At 49.0% G+C, this 23,789-nt stretch overlaps 1 protein-coding gene across 1 annotated transcript in view; it reads right to left on the reverse strand.

The window, feature by feature from the left end:
- The window catches only part of SHANK2 (SH3 and multiple ankyrin repeat domains 2), a 448,993-nt gene that overhangs the window by 299,880 nt on the left and 125,324 nt on the right, over nucleotides 1–23,789 (reverse strand). The gene's annotated exons all lie outside the window — the stretch shown is intronic.

Raw genomic sequence — 23,789 nt, forward strand, 5'->3', positions numbered from 1 at the left:
CAGCTGCACAGCCATGGGTTTCTATGCGCTTATGTCATCAAAGGCTGTCCTCATTTCATGTCTGTCGCTGTGACGGATACTTAGAGAAAGAGAGGGTTTATTTGGCTTACAATTCCAGGTTTCAGTTGTAAGAAATGGGTCTTGAGAAAATGACCACACAATCCATAGTACTTCATTAGGGGAAAAAAATCCCGCACCTACTGAAGCAGGCAAGTAAGCAGCAGGGGTCCCACTGGATTTTTATTCCTAGTGTAAAGGGATCTTGTGCCTCATCCATGTGGCCAGAGCTCAGCCTTACATTCTTACTTGCCAGACTGGCTAGTGGTAGTGCAGTTTCTAAAGAAAAGTAAAACAAGCATGTATTTTGATTGAATTTCTGCCAATTGGCTTCTTTACAATTTTTAAATGTGGTAGTCTTGTCTTATTTGCTAGAGAAGAAAAAAAATACATTTTGTTTATGTTTATCACACAGATCATTACCAAGGGGAAACTGAGGCAGGAACTTAAAGCATTAATCCCAAGTCAAGAGCAGAGGAAGAATACATGCATGGCTGCTTGCTTGTTTCTACTGAGCTCAACTTCTTGACTCTTACACCATTCAGGGCTTCCTGACTAGGGAATGGTGCTGCCCACAGTAGGCTAGGTCTTCCCACTTCAATTAAGAATCAAGATAGTGCTAACAGGCCGGCCTGATCTAGATGATTCCTCTCTTCCCAGGTGATTTTAGGTTGTGTCGAGTTGACAAAAAGCTAACTAACCATCACCAAGGCTGGAGCCAAGGGGTACCTGGCATCAATACTCAGCAGCCACATCATGGAGTTTTTGTTCCACTGCAGTGAGCAACTATCTGTCCAGAGGCATGTGGACTGTCTGCAGCAGCAACAGAAGAGGGGATGATGTTCAACGGGGGCTCAGTCTATGAACTCCCCACTAAGGACTATGTCCTATGTACTCAGAAGGCTGGGCTGCTACCCCATCCACACCCCTGAGTTCTTTGGGGAGGGTTAATTATGATTGTCAACTTGACAGGGGGATCTAGACCCACCATGGAGACGAGCCTCTGAGGGAGTGTGTAGATTGGGTTAATTGAGGAGGGAAGTCCCTCCCTGAATGTGGACAGCACCATCCCACAGGCTGAATAAAAATAGACAAAGTGCGCTGAGCGCCAGTGATCATCTCTGCCTCCTGGCTCTGGACGGACCGTGACAAGCGGCCTCACGCCCCTGCTGCCATGCTTTCCCCTGCACAGTGGACTGGGTCCTCACACTGTGGGCCAGGAGGGAGCCTTGCATCCTTACTTTGCTTTTGTCAGTGGTAAAAGCAAGGACAAAAGTAACAAACAGCCCCATCTTTCTGATTAGACACAAGTCCCCCACACTGGAGAGAAAAGTGAGGTCTTTAAATGCTCTTACTGCTCCTTGCCCCCCAACAGAAACGGTTCTGACTCAAGACATGCATGCACACATTGTGAGGGCTGAGGATGCAGCTCATTGACCAGAGAGCCTGCTTAGCATGCATGAATCCCTGAGTCCCACCTCTAGCACCTCCTAAAGTAGATGAAGGTGGAACAGGCTATAATCCCCGCACTCAGTAGGTGAAGGCAGGAGGATCTCAAGTTCAAAGTCATCCTTGGCTACTTTGTGAGTTTGGGGCCAGCTTGGGCTACAGTATACGCTATGATACAAAGAGATGGGAGTGGGGGAAGGCAGGGAGTGGTAAAGTAAGTAAGGAAGAGAGGGAGAGAGACTGAGCCCAAGCCAGCCATCATGCCAGCAAAGCTCTGTAGTCCTGCTGCCTGCCACCTGACAGTCAGGAGCAGCCAGGCGGGTAACACCAAGTATCCAGTGGGGCTCCAAATAGTCCCGAGCCAGAGATCTCTTTGCCAAGGCCTACACTGCTCTGGAGCCCCTGGGATGGAGTCAGTATAAGTACACCCACAACAGAACCATGAGATGCAGGCCCAGAGTTATACACCTTATATTGAACTGACATCAGGTATCAATGGAAAGGGGCCCCATGGACACGGGGGGGGTGGGGGGGAGAAGAGGGGGTTTCTCCAGGCACAAGCATTCCCTCTTCAGGACTGCAGCCTTGACCTCTGTTTCCAGCTTCCTTATAGATTTCACCCTTGCCCACCCCACAGTCACAGGAGCCAGCCCCATCGAAAGGCTCATTTTACACACACCCTCAAGATGCCTGTTGACTTAGGCTGGACCACCACAAGCTGAAAACACCGTGAGTCAGAAGTGAACTGAGTATGAACTGAATTTGATCTGCTGACAGAAGAGCTCTCAGCCATGCAGCACAGGGCAGGGTCAGCAGCCACCCTTGGGATCGGATCATGTGGCTGAATGGGATCTGAGCTCAAGTCCATGTCACAGCCCCAGAAAAATACCAAACCCCCAAAGCCGAAGCTGATGGAGACTTGGTACTGAATGCCTGTTGTAGTCACACATTTTAAAAACTGTAAAATTGGAAGCTGAGCCTGTACCACCCCTGCCCCTCTCCCTTCTCTGTGTACAAATGAATCTCTCTCCAGTCTGGAGACTCACTTGCATGCATCAATGTATGTTCCTGGGTGTAAGAAATAGGTCCAGGGTCATTCTTGAATAGTTTCATGTCAACTTGACTCAAAGCCTTTAGAGGGGAGGAAACCTCAATTAAGAAAATGCCTCCAAGCCGGGCAGTGACGGCGCTCCCCAGTACCCAGGAGGCAGGGGTAGGTGGATCTCTGTGAGTTCAAGGACAGCCTAATCTACAAAATGAGTACAGGACAGCCAAGGTTCCACAGAAAAACCCGGTCTTGAAAAACGAAAGAAAGAAAGAAAGAAAGGAAGGAAGGAAGAAAAGAAAATGCCTCCATAAGATCAAGCTATAGGCAAGCCTGGAGGGCCCAGCCTATTGAGGACAGTGCCACCCCTGGGCTGGTGGTCCTGGTTTCTATAAGAAAGCAGGCTGAGCAAGCCAGAAGCAGCAAGCCAGTAAGCAGCGCCCCTCCATGGCCTCTGCATCAGCTCCTGCATCAGGGTCCTGCCCTGTTTGAGTTCCTGTCCTGACTTCCTTTGATGAAGTGTAAGACAAATAAACCTTTCCTCCTGAGGTTGCTTTGGCAACAGTAACCCTGACTAAGACAGGCCCCAAAATGACCACAAAATCCTAGTATTTTGGCAAGACAGAAAGTTTTACTTTTGCAGAGGGGCTTGTAGCTGTTCTTAAGCAAGGTCCCCCTGGGATTTTATTCCTAATGCAAATGGGTTTTCTGGTTGACCCGGGGTGGTCAGAACTCTGCCTCTCTTTCTCACAGGATTGGCTGACTTAGGGCAGAGAGCTGATGAACAGAATGCCATTTTCAGTGGAGTGAAACCCTGGGCATGTATTTTTGACATCAAGAAATACTGATCCTGGAGGAATCTGAGTTTCCTCCAAGTAGCTTCTTTACATTATTTCAAGTGGGGGTTTTGTTTTGTTTGGCCTCTTGATAGAACAGACAGCAAGAGTCAGACATGGTTGCACATGCTTTTACTAAGAAAACAGAGACAAGTGGATCTCTGTGAGTTCAAGGCCAGCTAAGACTAAGCAACGAGACCCTGACTCAGAAAAGATGGTAATTTCACTGACATGTCCTGTATGTGTGTGTGTGTGTGTGAGAGAGAGAGAGAGAGAGAGAGAGAGAGAGAGAGAGAGAGAGAGAGGGAGAGAGAGAGACAGAGAGACAGAGACAGAGACAGAGAGAGACAGAGAGAGACAGACAGACAGAGACAGACAGAGACAGAGACAGAGACAGAGACAGAGAGAGACAGAGACAGACAGAGACAGACAGAGACAGAGACAGAGAGAGAGAGAGAGAGAGAAAGAGAGAAAGAGAGAAAGAGAGAGAGAGATGTACGGGACGGGCTACATGGCCAATGTTCATCTTGTCAGAGCCTAGTTTCCTATTTCTCCAGCAGTCTGCCATTCACCAGAAACCAACTGACCTTGTTGTAGGTCGGCAGTTAGACACCTGTTGTGGGTTATTGTGGGGGCTGGTCATTCCAGACCCCCGAGCTACTCCTTTTCCGGTGGGACTACTGATAAGATCAGATTAAAGGCCAGCTGCCTGTGAGCAGCAGTACCAGGAGCTTTTTCCTGACTAACCAGATCCTTCACAACTTTCCTGGAATTTCTCTCCTGCAATTATAGCAGCTATAAAGGTAGATACCTACCTGCTGGAGCATTCCAGAGTTAGGTATCCATAGCAACCCTTGCTTACGCAAATACCCATGCCTCTGTGCCTATGTAAACTCTGTGAAAATTCTCAATAAATGGGGCTTGATCAGAATGCAGACTTGCCCCCTTCTTCGTGTCTAGTGTTCTGTCTCTATACAGGAAAATTTTCCTCCTGAGCGTTAGCCGAACCCCGGTGGGCCAGGGCAGAGAGAGAGAGAGAGAGAGAGAGAGAGAGAGAGAAGAGGGAGAGAGAGAGAGAGAGAAGAGGGAGGGAGAGAGAGAGAGAGAGACAGAGACAGAGACAGAGACAGAGACAGAGACAGAACTTGTTTCTTGTTGGGTCTGACTGTTAAGAACTCCAGTGAACACAGATGTTAGAACTGGAAATGGAGTATAGATAGCTTTGCAATGTGCACTGGAAATAGGAATTTTAAAGGGATTCATTTCCCTCATCCTTACTACCTAAACAACATAGTAAATAAACATAAACTCAATATGTGTACTATATATTAAACATACTTTAAACATGTGTATAAGTATGTTTAAATATAGACATGTCTATGTATAGACACTTGGCATAAAAGTAGGAGTGTTTGAAAAGGAGGGAAAAGTGGCTCAGGGAACAAGGTCAGGGAATGGGGTGACTAGGACCAAAGGAACAGCATGTATATGTATAAAAACACCACAGCTAGACCGATTGTTTTGTTCAATTAATTCACACTAATGAAGGTGCTGACAGAGGTGTGCTCTTAGCTGGAGAGGACAGGGCCTGCTAGGGGAGCTTGGGAAGCCCTTCTCTGCTCTAAAGTGGCATAGAGCTTGCTGGAAATGGGTGCTAGTGCTCTGTGGAAGCAGGCTGGCAGGTGACGGAGTATTACACTGCGGAAGTTTCTGGGCATGGCAGGGAAGAAGCAACTGTCCTTCCCACTGCTCATGGTGACATGCAAAGAACTGGATGGGACCAGAAAAAAAGGCCAGAATAGAAGGCTTGGCAGCTTTACAGTCTGTCCTAGGGGACACAACTAGAGGCCCCCTCACACTGCAATAAGGAATAGCCAGCACATGGCTGGAATGCCACTGCCTAAAGGACAGGGACAGAAGAAATGCACCTGCTGCCACCTAGGCGACCAAGGCTGAGGCCTCCGCATGGTTCTGGGTGAAGTAATTATTTCTGCTATGCAAATGAGGTTGATGTAAATATTTATGAATTGCTCGCTTGTTTCTCTCTGGGGAACCTCCAGGCAGCAGTGGCTACCCAACCCCCTCCATCACTGCCTGCCCATGCTTCCAAAGATATCTTAAGAGGGAGGGAAGCAAGAGACAGAGCTCCACAGCCCACTGAGGCTGTAGGGCTAGATGTGAGAAAGAGCAGGAGGATGCTGTCTTCTTTGATCTCAGCCATGCAGTCAGTAAGAACAACACAGCGACATTGTGAATGTCACCGGCACTTGTTCCACGCACTGTTTCAAGCAGCTGAGCAGAAGAGGAACAGAAGACAATCGGGGGGGGGGGGGGGGGGGCAGGTGACCTGTCAGTCGCAGAGCTGGTTCAGGTGACCTGTCGATCACAGAGCTGGTTGTGCCTGTGCTGGTTAGTTTTTGCCAACTTGGCACAAGCTGGAATCATCTAAGAAAAGGACCCTGAACTGAGAAGACGCCTCCATCAGATTGGCCTATGAGCAAGCTGTGATGCATTTTCTTGACTCATGATTGATGGGGGAGGGCCCAGCCCATGGTGGGTAATGCCAGCCTTGGGCTGGTGGTCCTGGGATCTATAAGAAAGCAGGCTGAGCAGGCCATGAGGAGCAAGCCTACAAGCAGTGTTCCTCTATGGCCTCTGCTTCAGTTCCTGCCTCCAGGTTCCTGCCTTGAGCTCCTGCCATGACTTCTGTCCTTTCTAAGTTTTTATCTTTTATTTTTTTAATCACAATAATCGAGAACTAAGACAGTGCCAAAGCTGAGGTATTAACTCAAGCCAATCAGGCCCAGATCCTTCCCCCATCTACAAGGCGGAGGATGTGTTAAGACATTTCTCTGACCACATGTTTAACAAGGCAGGCTGTAAGAGCAGCAGGTTGATGCTCACTCCCAGCCCCCAGCCCTCCCTGGCCTGTCTTTTCCTGTCTCATGTGGCTGTAGAGTGGGCGGGGACCCTTAGAGAATACTTCAGGCATCTCCCAAGAGACCGTGAGTGGGACTCCTCCACAGAGAGCCAGAGTAGATCAGATCCAACCCCAGAGTCCAGAGGAGCTCTACCCTCAGTGTGCAGGGGCCCTGGGAACACTAAGGACTCAGGACATTAGTGTGCAGGGATACCCCTCCCCCAACAGGACCCCCTACTGAGTGAGGCAGAAGAGGAGCTTCTATGGCTCCTGTCCACAGAGCCACCTGGCTGGTAGAGCATCCAGGAGATGAATCACCTGAGAAGGCACAGCTCCCATGTCACAAGATCCACTAGCTTTGGGGAGGGAAAGATGTGTCATCTGTTTTCATACCTTAGAAACTGACAAGCGTCTTCTCTGTGGAGCCTCAAACGCTTACACTTAGCATTAATTTCGTCTCACGCTCTTTGAAGCACGGCTTCAGAATCCGTAACCTGCCAATCACACCCTACGAGGAGTCGGGCTCACAGGAAGAGACTCAGCCTCACCCACGAGGCTCAGGCCACGCCCGGGGAGGATGGCATGGCTGTCACAGGCAGCACGTGGGCATCTCAGCCTGCCCCATAGTGCTCAGAGAAATGCCACAGGCAAGTCCTCCCAGAGCCCTGCACCCTGCCAAGCCCCGAGACCTCCTTACAACCCCCAGAACAGTTCTTCAACACTTTACCCAAGGAGACAGAAAGCCACCCCAGAAGCAGCACCTCAAAGTCCCAGCTCACTCCTTATGGGTGACACTAGCTTCAATTTTCTCGTTAATCGTTTCAAGGCTTCTCTTCACCTTCTGAGTCCTGTGCTCATCTCATGCAGAGAGCTTAGTGTTTGTAGGGTGATACGAAGTCCTGTTCATCTTGATGTCCCTGGAACAGTGAACCCCCACCAACCCTGGGAGCAAAAGACCCAAGAATGACGCAGTGGGAAGGAACCATGTCACCATGGAGAGTGCCTGAGGATTGTGCGGGTCCTGCACAGGAGGCCTTATGGAATGCTTGGAGGGGGGGGGGTTCGGTGTGTTGAGGGCCATGGTTGGGGGCAGTGCAGCAGCTGGAGCTATCATCTCAGGGCTCTACTGATGTGTTAGCTGCCACCCAGCCCACCCCAGGGCACCTACCTGCCTGTTTCCAGGCCCGCTGGGGTCACTGTGAACTTGCTTTGTGCCAGACTACTGCAGGTGCTGCCCTTAAGGAGTGTGCTCATCAAGACCACACTTTGACCTTGGGACGTCAGCCTCCAATAGCTATAAGAGTTCAATGTGTGTGGTTCAGAAGCCAGTAATGTCCCTCCTGCCCTCCCTGCCACCTACAAGAGAGCGCAGAGTGCCACCAAATACCAACAAGCAAATCTGGTCATGTACACACATGCTAGGGGAAGGGCAGGTTATGGTAGAGTATTTTCTTTGAGTATTTTGTTTGTGACAGCAAAGATGTAAAGAAAGACTGTCACTTTCGGCCTTGCCCCTTTATTCCCTGGATCCACTGCTGAAGAGCAGTTAGCACCCTGGGGTCACTGCCTCCCTATTGTGTACCAAGGAGGTTTCACTCTGCATAGTGGATCTGAGCTTGCCCAAGCTGGGCCACAATGGCTCCCCTTCTCGTTGCCCTCTCAAAAGCCTCCTCGTAGACCCACAGCCAGAGTACAGAGAAAAGCCACGGCACACTCCATCACGCTCCAGCCTAGGAGAATGTGCCTCGGCTAGCAGGTGGCTTTGTGGTCTCCACCCCCACCCATCACTTAGGAGAAGGCCCTACAGAGAGGAGAAGGGAAGCTCAAGGTGGCAATGCTTCATCTCTTAAGTCTCTTGATTGACACAGCAGCCACTGGGGACACAGCTGATACCCAAGGACTGGGAGTTGGATGGTGACGATTATACAAAAGCTTCTTCAATGGGTGGGGGGAGGCCGAGCGGTTCCTGGCTCAGTAAGTTCAGAGATTGCTGACTACCTCAGACAAACTCCACAGGAGTCTTTGCCCTGCTCTAGGCTAAGGCCTGTAGGGTCTATAGACAACAATGTGCCAGGACTGACAACTGTGACAGGGCTGAGGAGAGAGAGCCCACCCTGGGCTGTGGAGGCTGCTTTGATGGGTCCTCTTAAGGGAATTAAGAGCCAGTCCCTAGCCCCGCCCCCCACATGCACACATACATGTACTGCACACTAATTAAACAGACATAATATTCAGAAGAAATGCATCTACGGAGGAGCAAGCGTGGGCACCTTCCCTAAACATTTGATTTACATATCATTTACACAGGCATCACAGGTCAGCTGGAGGTAATCTGAAGCACCTTGGCCCTACAGGTCCTTTTTATTTTTTAATTTTTAATTTTTTAAAAAGTTTTTTGTTGTTGTTTGTTTGTTTGTTTGTTTTTCGAGACAGGGTTTCTCTGTGTAGCCTTGGCTGCCCTGGACTCACTTTGTAGACCAGGCTGGCCTCGAACTCACAGCGATCCACCTGCCTCTGCCTCTCAAGTGCTGGGATTAAAGACTTGCGCCACCATGCCTGGCCCTATAGGTCCTTTTTAATACCACTTCCTTCTCTATAAGGATTTGGGTCGTTGCTCTTATTTGTCAACCTACTGGATCTGGAAAGAACTAAGAGATGCTCCCTGGGTGGGGCTGTGAGGATTTTCTGTAAGAACTAACTAGAGAGAAAAGAGCCTCCCCCCCCCCCCCCCCCCCCCCCCCCCCGCGTGGGCACTGCCCTCCCATGGCAGCCCAGACAGAATGAGGCCCTAGGGAGAGGCCTGCTGCTTGCCTGCCTTGGTGTCTGGCTGGTGAGTGTGTTTGTCCTGTTGCTGCCGCCGCCGCTGCCATCACAGCAACCATCCTTTGAGCTGTCAGAACCCAACTTGTTTAGCCTTCCATATTGGCTGAAGACAGCTCTCCAGGAATCTTCCAGGCCTTCAGCACCAGATTAGGATGGCTGAGGCATCCAGCCTTGCAGACTGCCCTTTCACAGTGTAAGAATTGAGTGTCAAAGGTTGTGTGTACTTTGGAGTCTGGAGCTGGGGTCCAAAACCACACTTCTCAGATGGCACAGCACTGTCTATTTGACAGCTTTAAAGTAAGCAACTGATGCTGGGTGATATCTCTCCCAAGGATGCTGGGCTCCATGCCAGGCTCCTAATTATAAGAGAGCGAGGTTATTAGCCCAGCAGTTGGGGCTAGGAAATCCCATTGGAGGAGAAAGGCAATCTTCTACATTGACCTAACCAGTAAGCAAAGCTACAAGATGGCGCAACTGGTCTACCCTTGTCTAGGATCCAGCTTCTAGCAGAGACATGGAAACCTGGGCCAAGTGGAGCATCTGCCATCTCCTTGGAGGGTAAGCCACCTGCCTGGCCCATTATGCAGAGAGGGATTCCATTCAATGGCATACAGTGCCTTATCATATAAAAAAAGAAACTGTTACAAAGGAAAATGTTGTAAGAGACATCAGAGAAGCATCAAATTCTGGCTTAGTCACTGAAATGCTTGCCATGAAAATGTGAGAACCTGAACTTGCTCCCCAGAACCACTGAAAAATGGTGGCCTATATTTATAATCGCAGAGTTGAGAAGGCAGAGACAGGAAGATCCGTGGAGCTTGGTGCTTAGCCAACTTAGCTGAAATAGTGAGCTCCAGGTTCAGTGAAAGGCCCTGTGTCCAAGTAGGGGGGCAAGGTGGGGGACTGGAGAGATGGCTCAGTGGTGAAGAGCAAAAGAACCCTTGATGCTCTTACAGAGAACCTGGGTTCAATTCCCAGTACCCACATGGTAGCTTAAAACCATTCCCAACTTTAGTTTGAAGGGGTCTGACACCCTCTTCTGGCTCCCATAGATACTTCACACACATGCCTGTTTACACTTCCCCTGCACAGAGACTCCAAATGAGGCCAGGCTAATGAGGATAAGCCATGATATGCTCAGTCATGATGCTCTATCATGTGTCCAGAAAGCTTGTGAACACACACACACACACACACACACACACACACACACACACACACACCCCACAGGTATGTAAACACCATGAGGAACATCAGAGGAATGTGGAAGCCTTCTTGTGGTTTTTATTATTCTATTATCACTGTTGCTCACATCACCCAAATGTAGCTTCATATTTAACAATAAAATGTGAATTTCTCCTCTGACACAGCAATGGCTTTGAAGGGCACTTTCCTCTGTTTTTTTTTTTCTAAGATTTACTTATTTATTATGTATACAGTGCTCTGCCAGCATGTACACCTGCAGGACAGAAGAGAGCATCAGATCACATTATAGATGGTTGTGAGCCAGCATGTGGTTGCTGGGAATTGAACTCAGGACCTCTAGAAGAGCAGTCGGTGCTCTTAACCTTTGAGCCATCTCTCCAGCCCGTTGAAGGGCACTTTCTATGATCCAGAGTTTCCACAGAGAGTCAGCAACTCCCCAGTGTTTGCAGAGAGGGTCTCTAAGAGGGAACTAGATGGAGGCTCAGCTAGCAAAAGCTCTGTGGACCCACAGGGCACTAGAGAGCTCCCACTTAGCCTTGACGTAAATATGGAAGCTTCCACTTGTGGAGGAAAAGGAACAAGACCCAGAGAGGCTGAGATGGGAACAGAACTGTTCCCAGACAGGCTCTGACACTGCAGCCAATGAGGAGGGTGTCTGGCAGGACGCTCAGCCTTCTGTTTGAGAAAACGAGAGGACTGATGAGATTGTAAGGGCAAAATCAATACCCTATTTTATATGCAATGTAAATTCTACAATTAATGCCGTGGTCTGTGAGAAGTTGTCCTCCAGGTGATCCCATCCCTTCCTGCATTTCGGGAATGATCGCGCTCTGCCATAAACTGGGCCTGGCATCACGCTCCAGAAACTCCACCGGAACAACCAGATACAATTAATGCCCAATGATCCTCTGAGATAAAACAACTTTCCTGGAGATTCAGCCTCCCAGACCCAACCTGCCTGAAGGTCTGCATTCCTGAGACTTTTCTAAGTTTTTCCTTATAAACCCATTACTCTTGAAGCTGCGGTATCATTCTCCTATCCTGCTGCGTCAGGAAGGATTGTGATCTGAAGCTCTGAGCCCCTAATACAGGACCCTGTGTATATTGCATTGGTATCGAGTCCTGGTAGTCTTTTTGTGTGTGAGGAGTCTCGCAATCTGGGTAATGTTGGCATAACAAGATAAGCTTCAGAGGTAGAAAACAGCCTCATTTTCTGAAGACAAAAGAAAGAAGTAACAGCTAAGATCAGTGTGTGTGTGTGTGTGTGTGTGTGTGTGTGTGTGTGTGTGTGTATGTGTGTATGTGTATGAATGTGTTTGAGCCTCTGTATGTTTGTGTACATACATGCACATATGTTAGCTTGCTGTGTCTGTGTGTGTGAGTGTAAGTCTATGTGTGTTTATGCACATGCATGTACATTTGTTAGCTTGTTCTGTGTGTGTTTGTGAGTGTGAGTCTGTATGTGTGTGTCTTTATAAGTCTGTGTGAGTCTCTTTGTGTTTGTGCACACACATGCACATGCATTAGTTTGTTCTCTCTGTGTGTATGTGTGTGTATGTTTGTGTGTGTGTGTGTGTTTCCACACATGCGTGCACACGAGTTAGCCTGCTGAGCCACATGAGAGAGCACCATGGCTGAACGTGTGATGGCTTTTCCTTCTTATCAGCCCATGCAGCTGCAGAGACACCACCATCATTTACTCAACAGCTCTTCCCACCCGTTGTCATGATGCTCAAGACATAAAGGTTAGAGATGCTGCAGCCATCATCCTCACTGCTGGGGACTGTGTGCCAAGGACTAACGTGTGCCTAAAAACACAGATGGTGCAAAACCACGTATACACTGAGAAATTTACCTCCTTGCTTAAGAGAACAGGCTTGCTTCTCTCTGGCAAATCCAAACAGCCAGCATCCCTCACTATTCCAGTGCTTTGGGGCTTCGATTAAATGAGACAAGAGCTCAGACTCTGCCATGACCCAAGATGCTACTGAGTGACTAACAGGCAGGTAGCATATACCACAGGGATACGCTGGTCAAGAAAAATGGTTATGTCCTACTTGGGATGGAACAGTTCAGTGTAGGGTGTCACACCTCCCAACAGTGTGGGCCCCCTATTTAAAACTTGAGACCTATTTCTGGAATTTTCCATGTCCTAGTTTTGGACAGAAGTTGGCTGTAGGTGTCTAAAATCACCTACAAGGGGTGATTCCCTACCATTTGCAATTCACACCACACATACACGAGCTAGTTCACATCACTTAGTGATGTAGGAAAGGCTTAAGGTAAGTCACACAGCCTAAAATCACAGCCACCTGAGAACATACACACTGGGGGTTTGAGGGCGATGTTTTTGAACCAGCTTCTTCCACAAGTAACTGGGGAAAAAAAGGTTTTCAAAAAAAAAAAAATCACCATCGCTCACAAGACATATTGGGGAGCAGCCTCACCAAAATTGTGCTCACCAAAGCCGAGGCTGCCCCCTGGAAACCCTGTGCTCTTTAGCAGCTGCAGGTCCCTGAAGCAGAGATGACTAAGCCTTGCAGATTCTGTTTCCATTTTGTCTTTGTTTTTCAGACAGGGTCTTGCACATCACCCAGTCAGGCCTCAAACTCTTATCATCCTCCTGCCTCAGCCACCTGCGTGCAGGGGTGACAGGCTTGCCACCCTAAGCATCTTTTATTCTATCAGTACTGTGTCTTCCACATTCTCCAGCAAAGACAATGAAAACGGAACAAAACCCATTCCTGCTCCCTCCCCCATCACCAGCATCCCACCAACCCCCTGGTGTTCATATTTATAAATAAATCCCAGGGAGATGGGGGTCCACTGGGGAAAAAGGCAATCACACTTTTAATGAGCCTCAGAGCCAGAGTAGAAACTCCCTAGTAGTGGAGCTGTCCCTACCCCTTTCCTCCTTTCTCCTGTGACTGTGAGTTGGTCTACTCCGAAGACATTCAGCTCCCCAGGGCCCACCTATCCTAAAACACATGGAGTATATGTGATATAAATGCCACACAATTAAATAACTGAAAATTTCACAGTGACACCTAAAAGGGTTTTGTTTTTTTTTTTTAACCAAAAGGTATTTGCTTTGCTAGAACAATCCCAAGAGCAACAGCCACCTGAGTCCTTTCACCCATTTATAAGGACAATGATGTCACTGGCTTTTTTTTTTTTTTTTTTGAGACAGGGTCTCTCTGCATAGCCTTGGCTGTCTTGGGCTCACTCTGTAGACCAGGCTGGCCTCGAACTCACAGTAATCTGCCTGCCTCTGCCTCCTGAGTGCTGGGATTAAAGGCATGCGCCACCACGCCCGGCTGTCACTGGCTTTTAAAATACCCTCATGAAGAAGTTAAAACTGCTAAAAAATGTCAGTCAAGGACTTACAGTTTCCCACTTTGCCATTTGGTGGCTAAAAGATGATCCAAGGGTTAGACATTGGTTCTAAAACCTGCAACTTCGCACAGAAGCCCCTTAAACAGGCATCCTTTACGGGGGTGGGGGTGGGGAGATGGGGGGTGTTGGGGAGATGGCTTAGTTGATAAAGTGTTTGCACCTTAGAATTCAGATGAAAAGTTGGGTGGGTACACCAAAGACAGGAGGATGCCTGGGATGTGCTGGCCAGCCTATCTAGGGGAGTCTGTGAGCTCCAGGATCAATAAGAGACCTTGTCTCAAAAAATCAGGTGCAGAATGACTGAAGAAGACACTGGTGTTGAGCACTGCCTACAACATGTAAGAAGGCCAAACTTACTCCATTTTGAATCAGGCCACCATGTTGAGCCTTAGCTTTTGGTTTCCCAGAAAGGCTCATTAGACTTCTTTAAAAAGCCATGGAAAAGGGGGCAACCAATCAGCAATTGACCCAATATCTAGCATTGGGCTAAACTAGATATGAGGTGACCAAGATCAGAACCAAGGAGAAACATACAAGTACCCCTTACTATGAACCCAACCGATCCTAAGAAACCATGGCTAGAAATCCCCAACTGGTTTTAAAGGGAGTCTTCATGGTCGCCATTTTGTATGAGTGGTTAACCCCTGCATGCTGGCGGTTTGTGCAGCATAAACACTTTTTGCTTTTGCATACTATTTGAGTCTGGGGCCTTGCCTCAGTGATTCTCGAACCCTTACAGACATACCTATGCATATGGAGGTATCAATGCATTTGGGTTAGGAACACCCATGCCTCAGCTGCGTTCAGGGTTCAAGTCACTCTTCTGTTTGCTTCTATGCCCCTTAATTTCCATCTAGGGACACTACTCTCTCCAACTGTTGTCTGATTGCCTAGACAGCAGGTACCACACTTCAGGAGAGAGCAAGCCCTGGGCACCAGCGAATGTCCCCAACAGTCACATGGGCAGTTCTCTCTCTTAATCACTTCGTATGGAGCCATTGACACTGTGGAGCAGGCGCAGAACACTACAGGGTGGAGGTTTGGGTTGGGGGCTACTGGAGACAGGGCACAGATCCCAGCCTCACACAGTGGCTCTGCAGCATCTTTCCCAGAGGCCTTCATTCCATACCTGTTGCTGCCCTAGGGCTACATACAGTCAGCTCAGCTACAAGGCCGAGGATCTGAACATTTTGAGGCCAATCCTCTGGGGCTCCCTTGTCTCTTAGACACAATCTGTGTGCAGCCAGGACAATATTTGGTCACCAGCTTCCTGGTCAGGAGATGAGGGATGCCTCTTACCCACAGCCACTCCCTATCTCAGAGCCTTTCTGGAGGGCAAAGAAAGGTCAGGGAGCCTTAACTGCTACAGCTAAGTCTGTTGACTGCCTTGAAATCAAGCATGGGTGGCTGGGTGGAAAAGAGGACCTCAGCTCAGTGACTGACAGCCGCAGGCACCTCCCAGGAGGTGTGCCCTTCACTCCCAAGATGCTCTCCCAGTAAGAACTACTATTTGGTAGTTTTCCTATACTTTCCAGAGTTAATGTGGGGGTCTGGGGGACACCTCCTGGTCTCAGCCACTAGCTTTCCACAGCGTTTCTGGTACTTTATGGGTACTACTTGCCCATATAACAAGCTTATCTCTGAGTCCTGATGGGGCTGATCCAAATACTAAAGTCTGCTTTTCAACCCAGTACTTGGTCTCCTGGGGACACTTAGCTGTGGCTGGGATTCCCATCTCTAGTGCAGAGACCAGCCGTTCCCAGCTCTGCCTGTTTATGTCAGCACACTGCACACGAACACACAATCACACACACACACACACACTCACACACACACACCCCTCCCTTAGCAACAACATACTGGCACCTCACATTTTAATTCCTTCAGTTATGATTCACGGTGCCATCTGTGGCCAGATTATGAGGGACAATAATCCGAGAATAGCCATCAAGGCGTGTGTGTGAAGCAGAGTTCCGGTGTTAGCGCCTGCAAGCTGCCAGGGGTGGGGGCAGGGGGGGTGGCCAGAGCAGGACAGGCCTTGCATCTCATCTATCGCTCAGACGGGACTCAGCAAACCTGATGAGATGATGCCAGGCCCACTCGACATCACAGAATCCACCATTCCTGTTGTCCTCAGTCACTGGAAGGAGAGTGTGGCCACACAACCCACAAAGGAGTCATAGGCGACAGGCCTCAAAGCAGAACACAGGTAGCCTGCTAAGGCCCCTGAGAGCATCCACCTACTGCCTGCCAAGCTGGATGGATGAGAGGACAGTCCTCTGGACTGTGACAAAGGAGGTGCCCGCACCATCCCACCCCTGCAGCCTGCAGAAGCCCAGCAAATAGGAATATGTGGCAGCTGGGCAGTGGTGGCACACACCTTCAATCCCAGCACTCAGGGGAGGCAGAGGCAGACGGATTGCAGTGAGTTCAAGGTCAGCCTGGTCTACAAAGGGAGTCCAGGATAGTCAAGGCTACACAAGAAACCCTGTCTTGAAAAACAAACAAACAAACAAAACAAAACAAAACAAATGTGGCTTGGTTACAGGTTAAAACTATGGCCAAAGTCACACTTTAAAACTGGCCATTTGGCTAATGACACGCAGGCATCAGTCGTGCTTTTTCATTTCGTGTGCTCTCCCACCTCCTCTGATTTGGGAATGTAACTCTGGGGCCAGCAGGCATGTGTGTGCTGCAGGCATGTGTGTACATGATCTTGCATGTTCTTTCCCACTCACACTGTGGTCATCAATCAGCTCACAGGCCAGGCTCAGCTAGGAAGTCCTGCAGAAAAGGATCAGAGGGATGTGCAGTAGTGCTAATCCCCTCTCCCAGGGGTTTAAGCAAAGCCTCTGCAAAACCACAGGCGCACTTTCCTGCGAATCAGGGGGATAAACAACCTTGGTCATCTGCCTTGGTATGTGGGTGGCAGAGTCCACATAGCCAAGCCCTGTACCATCTTATGCTGGGTTTAATCTGGGAGCCAGGGAGAGGTTAGGTGGGTGTGGGAACAACCTGCAAGGAACAGCGGGGAGCTAAGACCCAACAACCCCTCCTCTACACCGCCACTGTTGACCTGGCACATGGTCATACATAAGCGGTGTTTTCAGACTGCAAAGCCAGCTAAGTCCTGGCATCTGCAGCACATACACACACTCTCTCTCTCTCACTTATGGGCTCACAGAAATATCATACACACTTGCACACACATTATACACACACGCACACCCACATACAGACATCCATGTATCACACACACACACACACACACAAACACACAGGCATGCACACACACACACTCACTTATAGGCTCACAGAAATATCATACATACTTGCACACACATTATGCACACATGCACATCCACATACAGACATCCATGTATCACACACACACACACACACACACACACACACACATATCATCATCATCATCAACCTTTTATCAGCAAGCACAACAAGCTTCAGAAATGATTCCCAGAACTCTAATGGTGCTGTTAGAATTATCCACCTGTGTCACTGAATGACAAGAAGCCCCCACCCCCACCCCTGCTTCACCACAAGCAGCGCTACCATCCGCATTTCCTGGCACGCGCACACAGAGCAAACACTCCTGGCCCTGGGGGGCCTACAGGTGCTTCCCCAGGGGATGAGCTCCTGGAGCTGTGAAAAGGAGGAGCTCAGCAGGCCCCTGCACTGTGACATCTCCTTCTACAAAGAGACACAGCATCCCCACTGTGCTTAGAGTTTAAAGTGTGCAGCCAGCCAGGCCATGGTTCACCATGCGCCCCCCCACCCCCCACCCCCGCACACGCACACCATTTAACTCTTTCAATACAAACGAAGAGGTGAAGATGTCCAGGAAGAGCCAGCTGCATTGGGGCTGCTTTGTGGGAAAAGGACAAACCACTCTTGGCCCCAAGGACACTGAAAACCCACAGCCAGGCCCAAGATTAATATGAGGTTAAGACCACACCTGACGTCCAAAGGCTGCCGGCCTGTATTTAAAATGTCTGCACTCTGTGAGGCACCTGACCTGAGAGAACAAAGCAATTGCTAAACTGTGGGTGTCCCACAGATAGGGATGCCACCAGTGTCACCACAGCAGGGACCCTCCAGCTCCCAGGCTGGAGCTTACCTCAGAGTGCTGTGGACCAGAACCATCATGAACACTCTCAGCTTTCCCTCTACAGGGCAACACAGCAGCAGATGCTCTTGGCCATCTGAAGAGTGATCAAGTCCTTGGACCACAGTCAGCAGCATGCTTAGTACTGGCTACCATGTGGGTCTCCTCTTTCACTGATAACAGGATGCAAATTAATGTCCTTCAGGTTTGTCTAGCCAAAGCCTGGGGCTCAGAGTGACCCCCACAATGGGATTACAAGTGGGGCTCTAACACCTGGTGTAGGCATATTACATATTGTATATTGCATCCTTGCTTGAATCCCATGCGTGTCTGATGCCAGCATCAGATCCTCCGGAACTGGAGGCACATATGTTTGTGAGCCACTATGTGGATGCTGAGAAGCAAACTCAGGTCCTCTGGAGAAACAACCAGTGATCTCTTTTTTTTTTTTTTAAGATTTATTTATTTATTATTTATACAGTATTATTCCTGCATATACACCTCCATGCCAGAAGAGGGCACCAGATTTTCACTATAGATGGTTATGAGCTACCATGTGGTTACTGGGAATTGAACTCAGACCCTTTGGTAGAGCAGCCAGTGCTTTTAACCTCTGAGCCATCCCTCCAGCCCACAACCAGTGATCTTAATGCTGAGCCATCTCTTCAGCCCCATGAATATCTTTTATGCCTTTAACCAAGAGTTACCAAGCCAAACTCTGTGACCGGCAGTTTCCAATGCCACAGTGACTATGGTGCAAGTAGGGGTACAGTTGTGATATAAGGCCCAGCTTCTAGCCCCAGGTTCCAGTTTGCTGGCTGTGTAGCTTTGGCCATGTAACTTACCATCTTTTAGCCTGTTTCCTCACCTGTAAAAAGAGGGAGAGACATACTCTACCTCGAGGGCATTTTTTTCCGATTCTAGTGACATAGACTGCTGTATTCCTGGACAGCACAGACCTTCAATAAACCTCAGTGCCCGATACACATGGTTATGTTCTAAAACACTCTTATGCATGATAGAGGAACGTGCTTTATCTTTTTACAATTATGAGTGTGCACATTTGTGTGTATATATGTGTGTGCATATGTGCATGTGTGTGCACTGGGTAGACGGCAACAGAACTGAGGTGTCTTCCTCCATCACTCTCCACCTTATTTTTTGAGGCAGGGTCTCTCACTGAGCCCAGAGCTCACCATTGGCTCAGCTTTCTAGCAAGCTACTCTCTGGCCCTCAACAATGGGGTTACAGATGGGCACTGTCCAGCCATGCCTGCCTCTTTAGTGGGTGCTGGGGACCCAGTTAGGTCCTTGGTGAATACTTTGCCCGCTGAGCCATCTCTGTATGCAGGGGTGGGGTGGGGCTAAGCACCACTTGTTGGGAGGAGGAGAACAGAGCCAAGAGAACAGAGAGGAAGCTGGGATTTTGTGTCCCTATTCTGCTTCTTAGCTTAAACTTCAAAATGATGCAAGTATTTCACACAATGATAAACCCAAGCTGAAAACCTAAAGAGGAGCCATTAAAAATCAAATAAGATTAAACAAAGGACTCTCCGTGCTCCCATGGCTGCCAGCATAAACAAATACAGTAGCACAGCAAATGACTTTTAATCACGTTCATCTAATGCACAGCCCATAGGGCCCACGCCAGTGATGAGCCCACTGGAAACACAATTCTGAGGCCGGCTCAGCAGCACTCAGTTTTACAGTCAAGGGTATTTTTCTAGTGTGGGGTCAGATGATCTGTGGTGAGGAAGATATTTGGTTAAAACGAGAGACTTTCAGTGGGGTATGGCAGCTCATATCTGCAATCCCAGCACTGGTAGGCTGAGGCAGGAGGGTTGCTAGGAGTGTGAGACCAGCACAAGCTACACAGTGAGTCCCATGTCAGTCGGAGTCACAGAGTGGATGTCTGTCTCAGTAGAAGGGAAAATAAAGGCAGCAAGATGGCTCCGTGGATAGAGGTGTTTGCTACCAAGTCTGATGACTGAGGCTGGTCCCTGGAACACACAGGAGAGAGCCAACTCCCGCCAGTTCTCTAATCTCCATACACACACACAGGCACACACAATAAGTATAACAAGAGCAAAAACTGAATAAAGACCAAAGACCAAAAAAATCCCCATAACACTCAGGGGGGACTATGCCAGACCCTGAATCATCACATGATGTGACATGTGTGACACAAGCCACTGTCTCTGTCTCTACGTGGTCCCCAAAGACCTCATCACAAATTTAACCCCCAATCATGGGTTAGGAGATGGGGCCTAACGAGAGGCTATGAAGTTACAGGATTCTGAGCCCCTCTCCTTTACGCTCCCTTTTATCCCAGGGCTCTCCCAGATGCTAAGGCTGAGCGAGGCTGCCTTCATTCATTCACAGTGGTTTCACAAAACTTCCTCATTGGCCTTATTTTAGTCATCAGAAACAGGCCGGGGTTGATCACTCCCTGGCAGAGAGAGAGAGAGAAGAGAGGGAGAGGGGGAATGCAGAGAAGGGGCAAGATGGGAGGGCGAGGCTCCATCACTAGCCCTATGTTTGAAACATTTCCCTTATATGACTTTGCTGGGGATTGTGGTGGGTGGTTGAGTGCCACCAAGCCAAAGCCACCTCTCCAAGCAGAAGTGAAAGGAGCAGATGGATGGCTTGTGGGATTCCTGAGGGCCACTTTGTCCTCCCTGGAGGTTCTGGCCTGCAGGCCAGAAGGCGATGTCAGGCCTTTCCTTTTGACTTTGGGCCCTTTAGGCTGTTGTCACATGGAAAGTCATTAGTCTTTGCAAAGGGGATCCATGACAATGTGTTAGCATTCTGTTTCAGTCCACCTATGATGCCATTGTCCAGGGCCATATAAAAAACCATCCACATGGTTCTCTCTCTCTCTCTCTCTCTCTCTCTCTCTCTCTCTCCCTCCCTCCTCCTTCTTACTCTTCCTGTCTCTGTCTCAGTCTCTGACTCTCTCTGGGGTACCCCCTTTCCCCTTTCCTTCTCCCCCCCACGCTCATTTAATAAACCTCATATAACATAATATCTGGTGCCTTGTATCTATCATTATCTTAATTTTATATATAAAACAATGAGCTGGGGTCCAACTCTGTGCCCCCATCCCCCAGACTCAACATTCTGAGGAAGATTGTCCCCCTACAGCCTACAAAGGGTTCTGAGGGAGAATGACCCCAAGGAGCCTACAAGGGGTACAGGCTCCTCCCTGCCTCCCATTGCCTAAGAAACACACAGAGCCCAGCTCAGGAGGTCTGCACCACCAGGTGAGGGATGAAGGTCAAGAGCCAGGGGGAGGTTACACCTGCTAGGTTGTTTCCAGAACCCTCGACACAGATCCTGTGTGGTTCCAAGTAAACCCTGTGTCACCAGAGCTCTGGTTTAAACGTCCTGCTCTGCTGACTCTGAGCTAAGAAATACACAACTTATCCTTATCAATATTGACCCAAAATAAGGACGGGGCTTTTCATGCTTGCAAATACGGTACCTGATAGCTGAAGGGGGGTCCCCTGAGCCAAGCTATTTACAAAGGAATAGCGTGTTCTAGAATGTTCCTTCTGTCTCCTTCTCTACCTCCTGCCCCAGCCCATTCACTCACCATCAAAAGGAAGCTGAATCTTTAAATCCTGGTAGAAAAAGAGGGCACCGTGACAAGGCCTCCCTTCTGCAGAGCCTCCAGCCCTGTTAGACTTTATTCTGCTTTGCTTTGTGGTTTTTATTTTTTTTGAGAAAAGGTGAGAAGGCAGATTCACCAGCTCCAAATCTGGGATCCGGTGAGCCTTCCGGGGGTCCTCATGTAGTCCCCACAGCAGCAGGCCACCCTCAGTTCCCACCATCTCCAGGCTGGTCCCTCCCCACCTGCCGAGCCCAGTGCTGCCTTCTGTGTTTACAGGCACAGGACTCACAGTCCTAAGAAGGAGAAAGCTCAAAAGAAACACATGGAGACAAAGGCTTCTCTCCTATCTATTTTATAAACAATGACGCTTCCTACAGTGTTCAAATAAATACTCCCTGAGCGCAGTTAACTCTGAATGCCTTTGAATATTCATGGAGGTTTCGAATGCATTCCTCCTCCAGAAGATACTCACATAAGAGATGCCACTGATGCTGCACCCCCTGCCCTGAGTTTAGGGTCATTTTTCTGCCTGATGCCATGGGTTTGAGAACTGAGGGAGGTGTGAGAGGGAGCCTGCTGCCTCATGGTGGGAGGAGAATCCTGGATTCTTCCCTAGGGAGCAATAGTGTCCCTTCTGGGGGGTGGGGGGTGGGGGTTAGGGGGGGCAGGTGGTGGGGTCAAGCAAAGGGCAGCATTCAGATCACGTGGATGTGGAAACCATCAGCACAAAGACCCTGGCAGGAGCGTGGGGGATCTGCCAGGCCTGCCACTGTAGCTTTATTGAGATGCCAAGATTATCCATGGATGCTCAGCAAGCCTGGACCAGATTAGCATTTCAATGTAACTCTAAAGCAGATGGCTTTTCCCAGGTGGGGGGTGGGGCTGCATCCATGTCCCTGGGGCCCTGGACAGAACAAGACTGAGGAAAGGTTAGGGGTCCCTTCAGCCTGGTAGCTTTAGCCCAAATGGACCTCTTCTTGCCTTCAACTCAGATGTCACACCAAACACTCTTGAGGCTCCAGCTCAAGGAGCTGTAGGACCTGTAGGAGGTAAACATCCCAGCACTCAAAATCATGGGAGCCTGCTCTCTTGTAGTAAATCCCCCCTTTCCCTCGTGTGTGTGTGTGTGTGTGTGTGTGTGTGTGTGTGTGTGTGTGCGTTTGTATATTTGTATAGCTACAGGTCATTGAAAGTACACACACACACACACACACACACACACACACACACACACACACACACACACCTTGCCCTTCTCTGAAGAAACTGCATCATATCTACAGCAAAATCCTGCATCTTGATCTTGGTGAAGGATATGTTGTCCTCTGAAACATGTCCAAAATCACCTTGGATGTGTAGGTGCTTTAACAGCCATTTACTTTTGACCCAATGTTCTCATGGCTATTAGGTAAATTATCACCAGGCTTAGCAGAATTCCACCTCCACCAATCTAAAAAGACAGAGTGTCATTAGATAACATCTGAGCTGCAAAGGAGGTCCCCTTCTGACATCTCCACTGACATACCTGTCCTGTGGCTCTGAAGGGCACGTTAACTGCTTCCACAGTGAAATGTGTCTTTTGGGGCAACCCAAATCTATGTTTTAAGGCCATATCACTTATATTTAGCTCAGAATAAAAAGGGTTTTGTTTTGTTTTGTTTTGCTTAAAGTAGTTTAAAGGGCTGGGGAGATGGCTCTCCAGCACTGGCTGCTGTTCCAGAGGACCAGTGTTCAGTTCCCAGCACCCATATAGTGCCTCACAACTATCTGTAATTCGAGCCCCAGAGTACTCAACGCCCTCTTCTGGCCACCATGTGCAGCTGCATGCATGTGTACAAATCTACAAACACATAAATAAATAATAAAAGAAATTTATAAAACAGAGTCAATGTTCTTTGTCAAAAATGTACACATGTCTATAAATGCATGCTGATGTATTTTAAACCTTGCTGTTTTTTCTAGAGAATTCTAGTTAACAGAAGATCCATTTTAAACCACCTGCCTGAAACCGGGCAGAGCGATGGCCTTGCTCTTCGGCTCTTCTATCTATGGAGAGAAGCTGGGGCCACGGGGTGCTCCAGTAGGACAGAGTTCCCAATGTCTGGGAGGAGAGGCTTGCCTGACTGGTAGGGGACCACTCCAGGTTAGCCAGTGGAGGTTGATTCAGGAAGGAATAGACTCCAGGGGCCCACAAGGCACCAAAGGAGGGCTGTGGAGTGTGGTTGCCAAGGCAACCTCACCTCCAGAAAGGGCCTCCTGAGAAATGATGTGGCAAGAGCCTCCTTCTTGCGTCTAGCCAGAATACGTGGCAGCTTTCAGGTG

Source organism: Acomys minous, assembly GCF_964271855.1.
Source record: "Acomys minous genome assembly, chromosome: 2".
NCBI classification, from domain to species: domain Eukaryota; kingdom Metazoa; phylum Chordata; class Mammalia; order Rodentia; family Muridae; genus Acomys; species Acomys minous.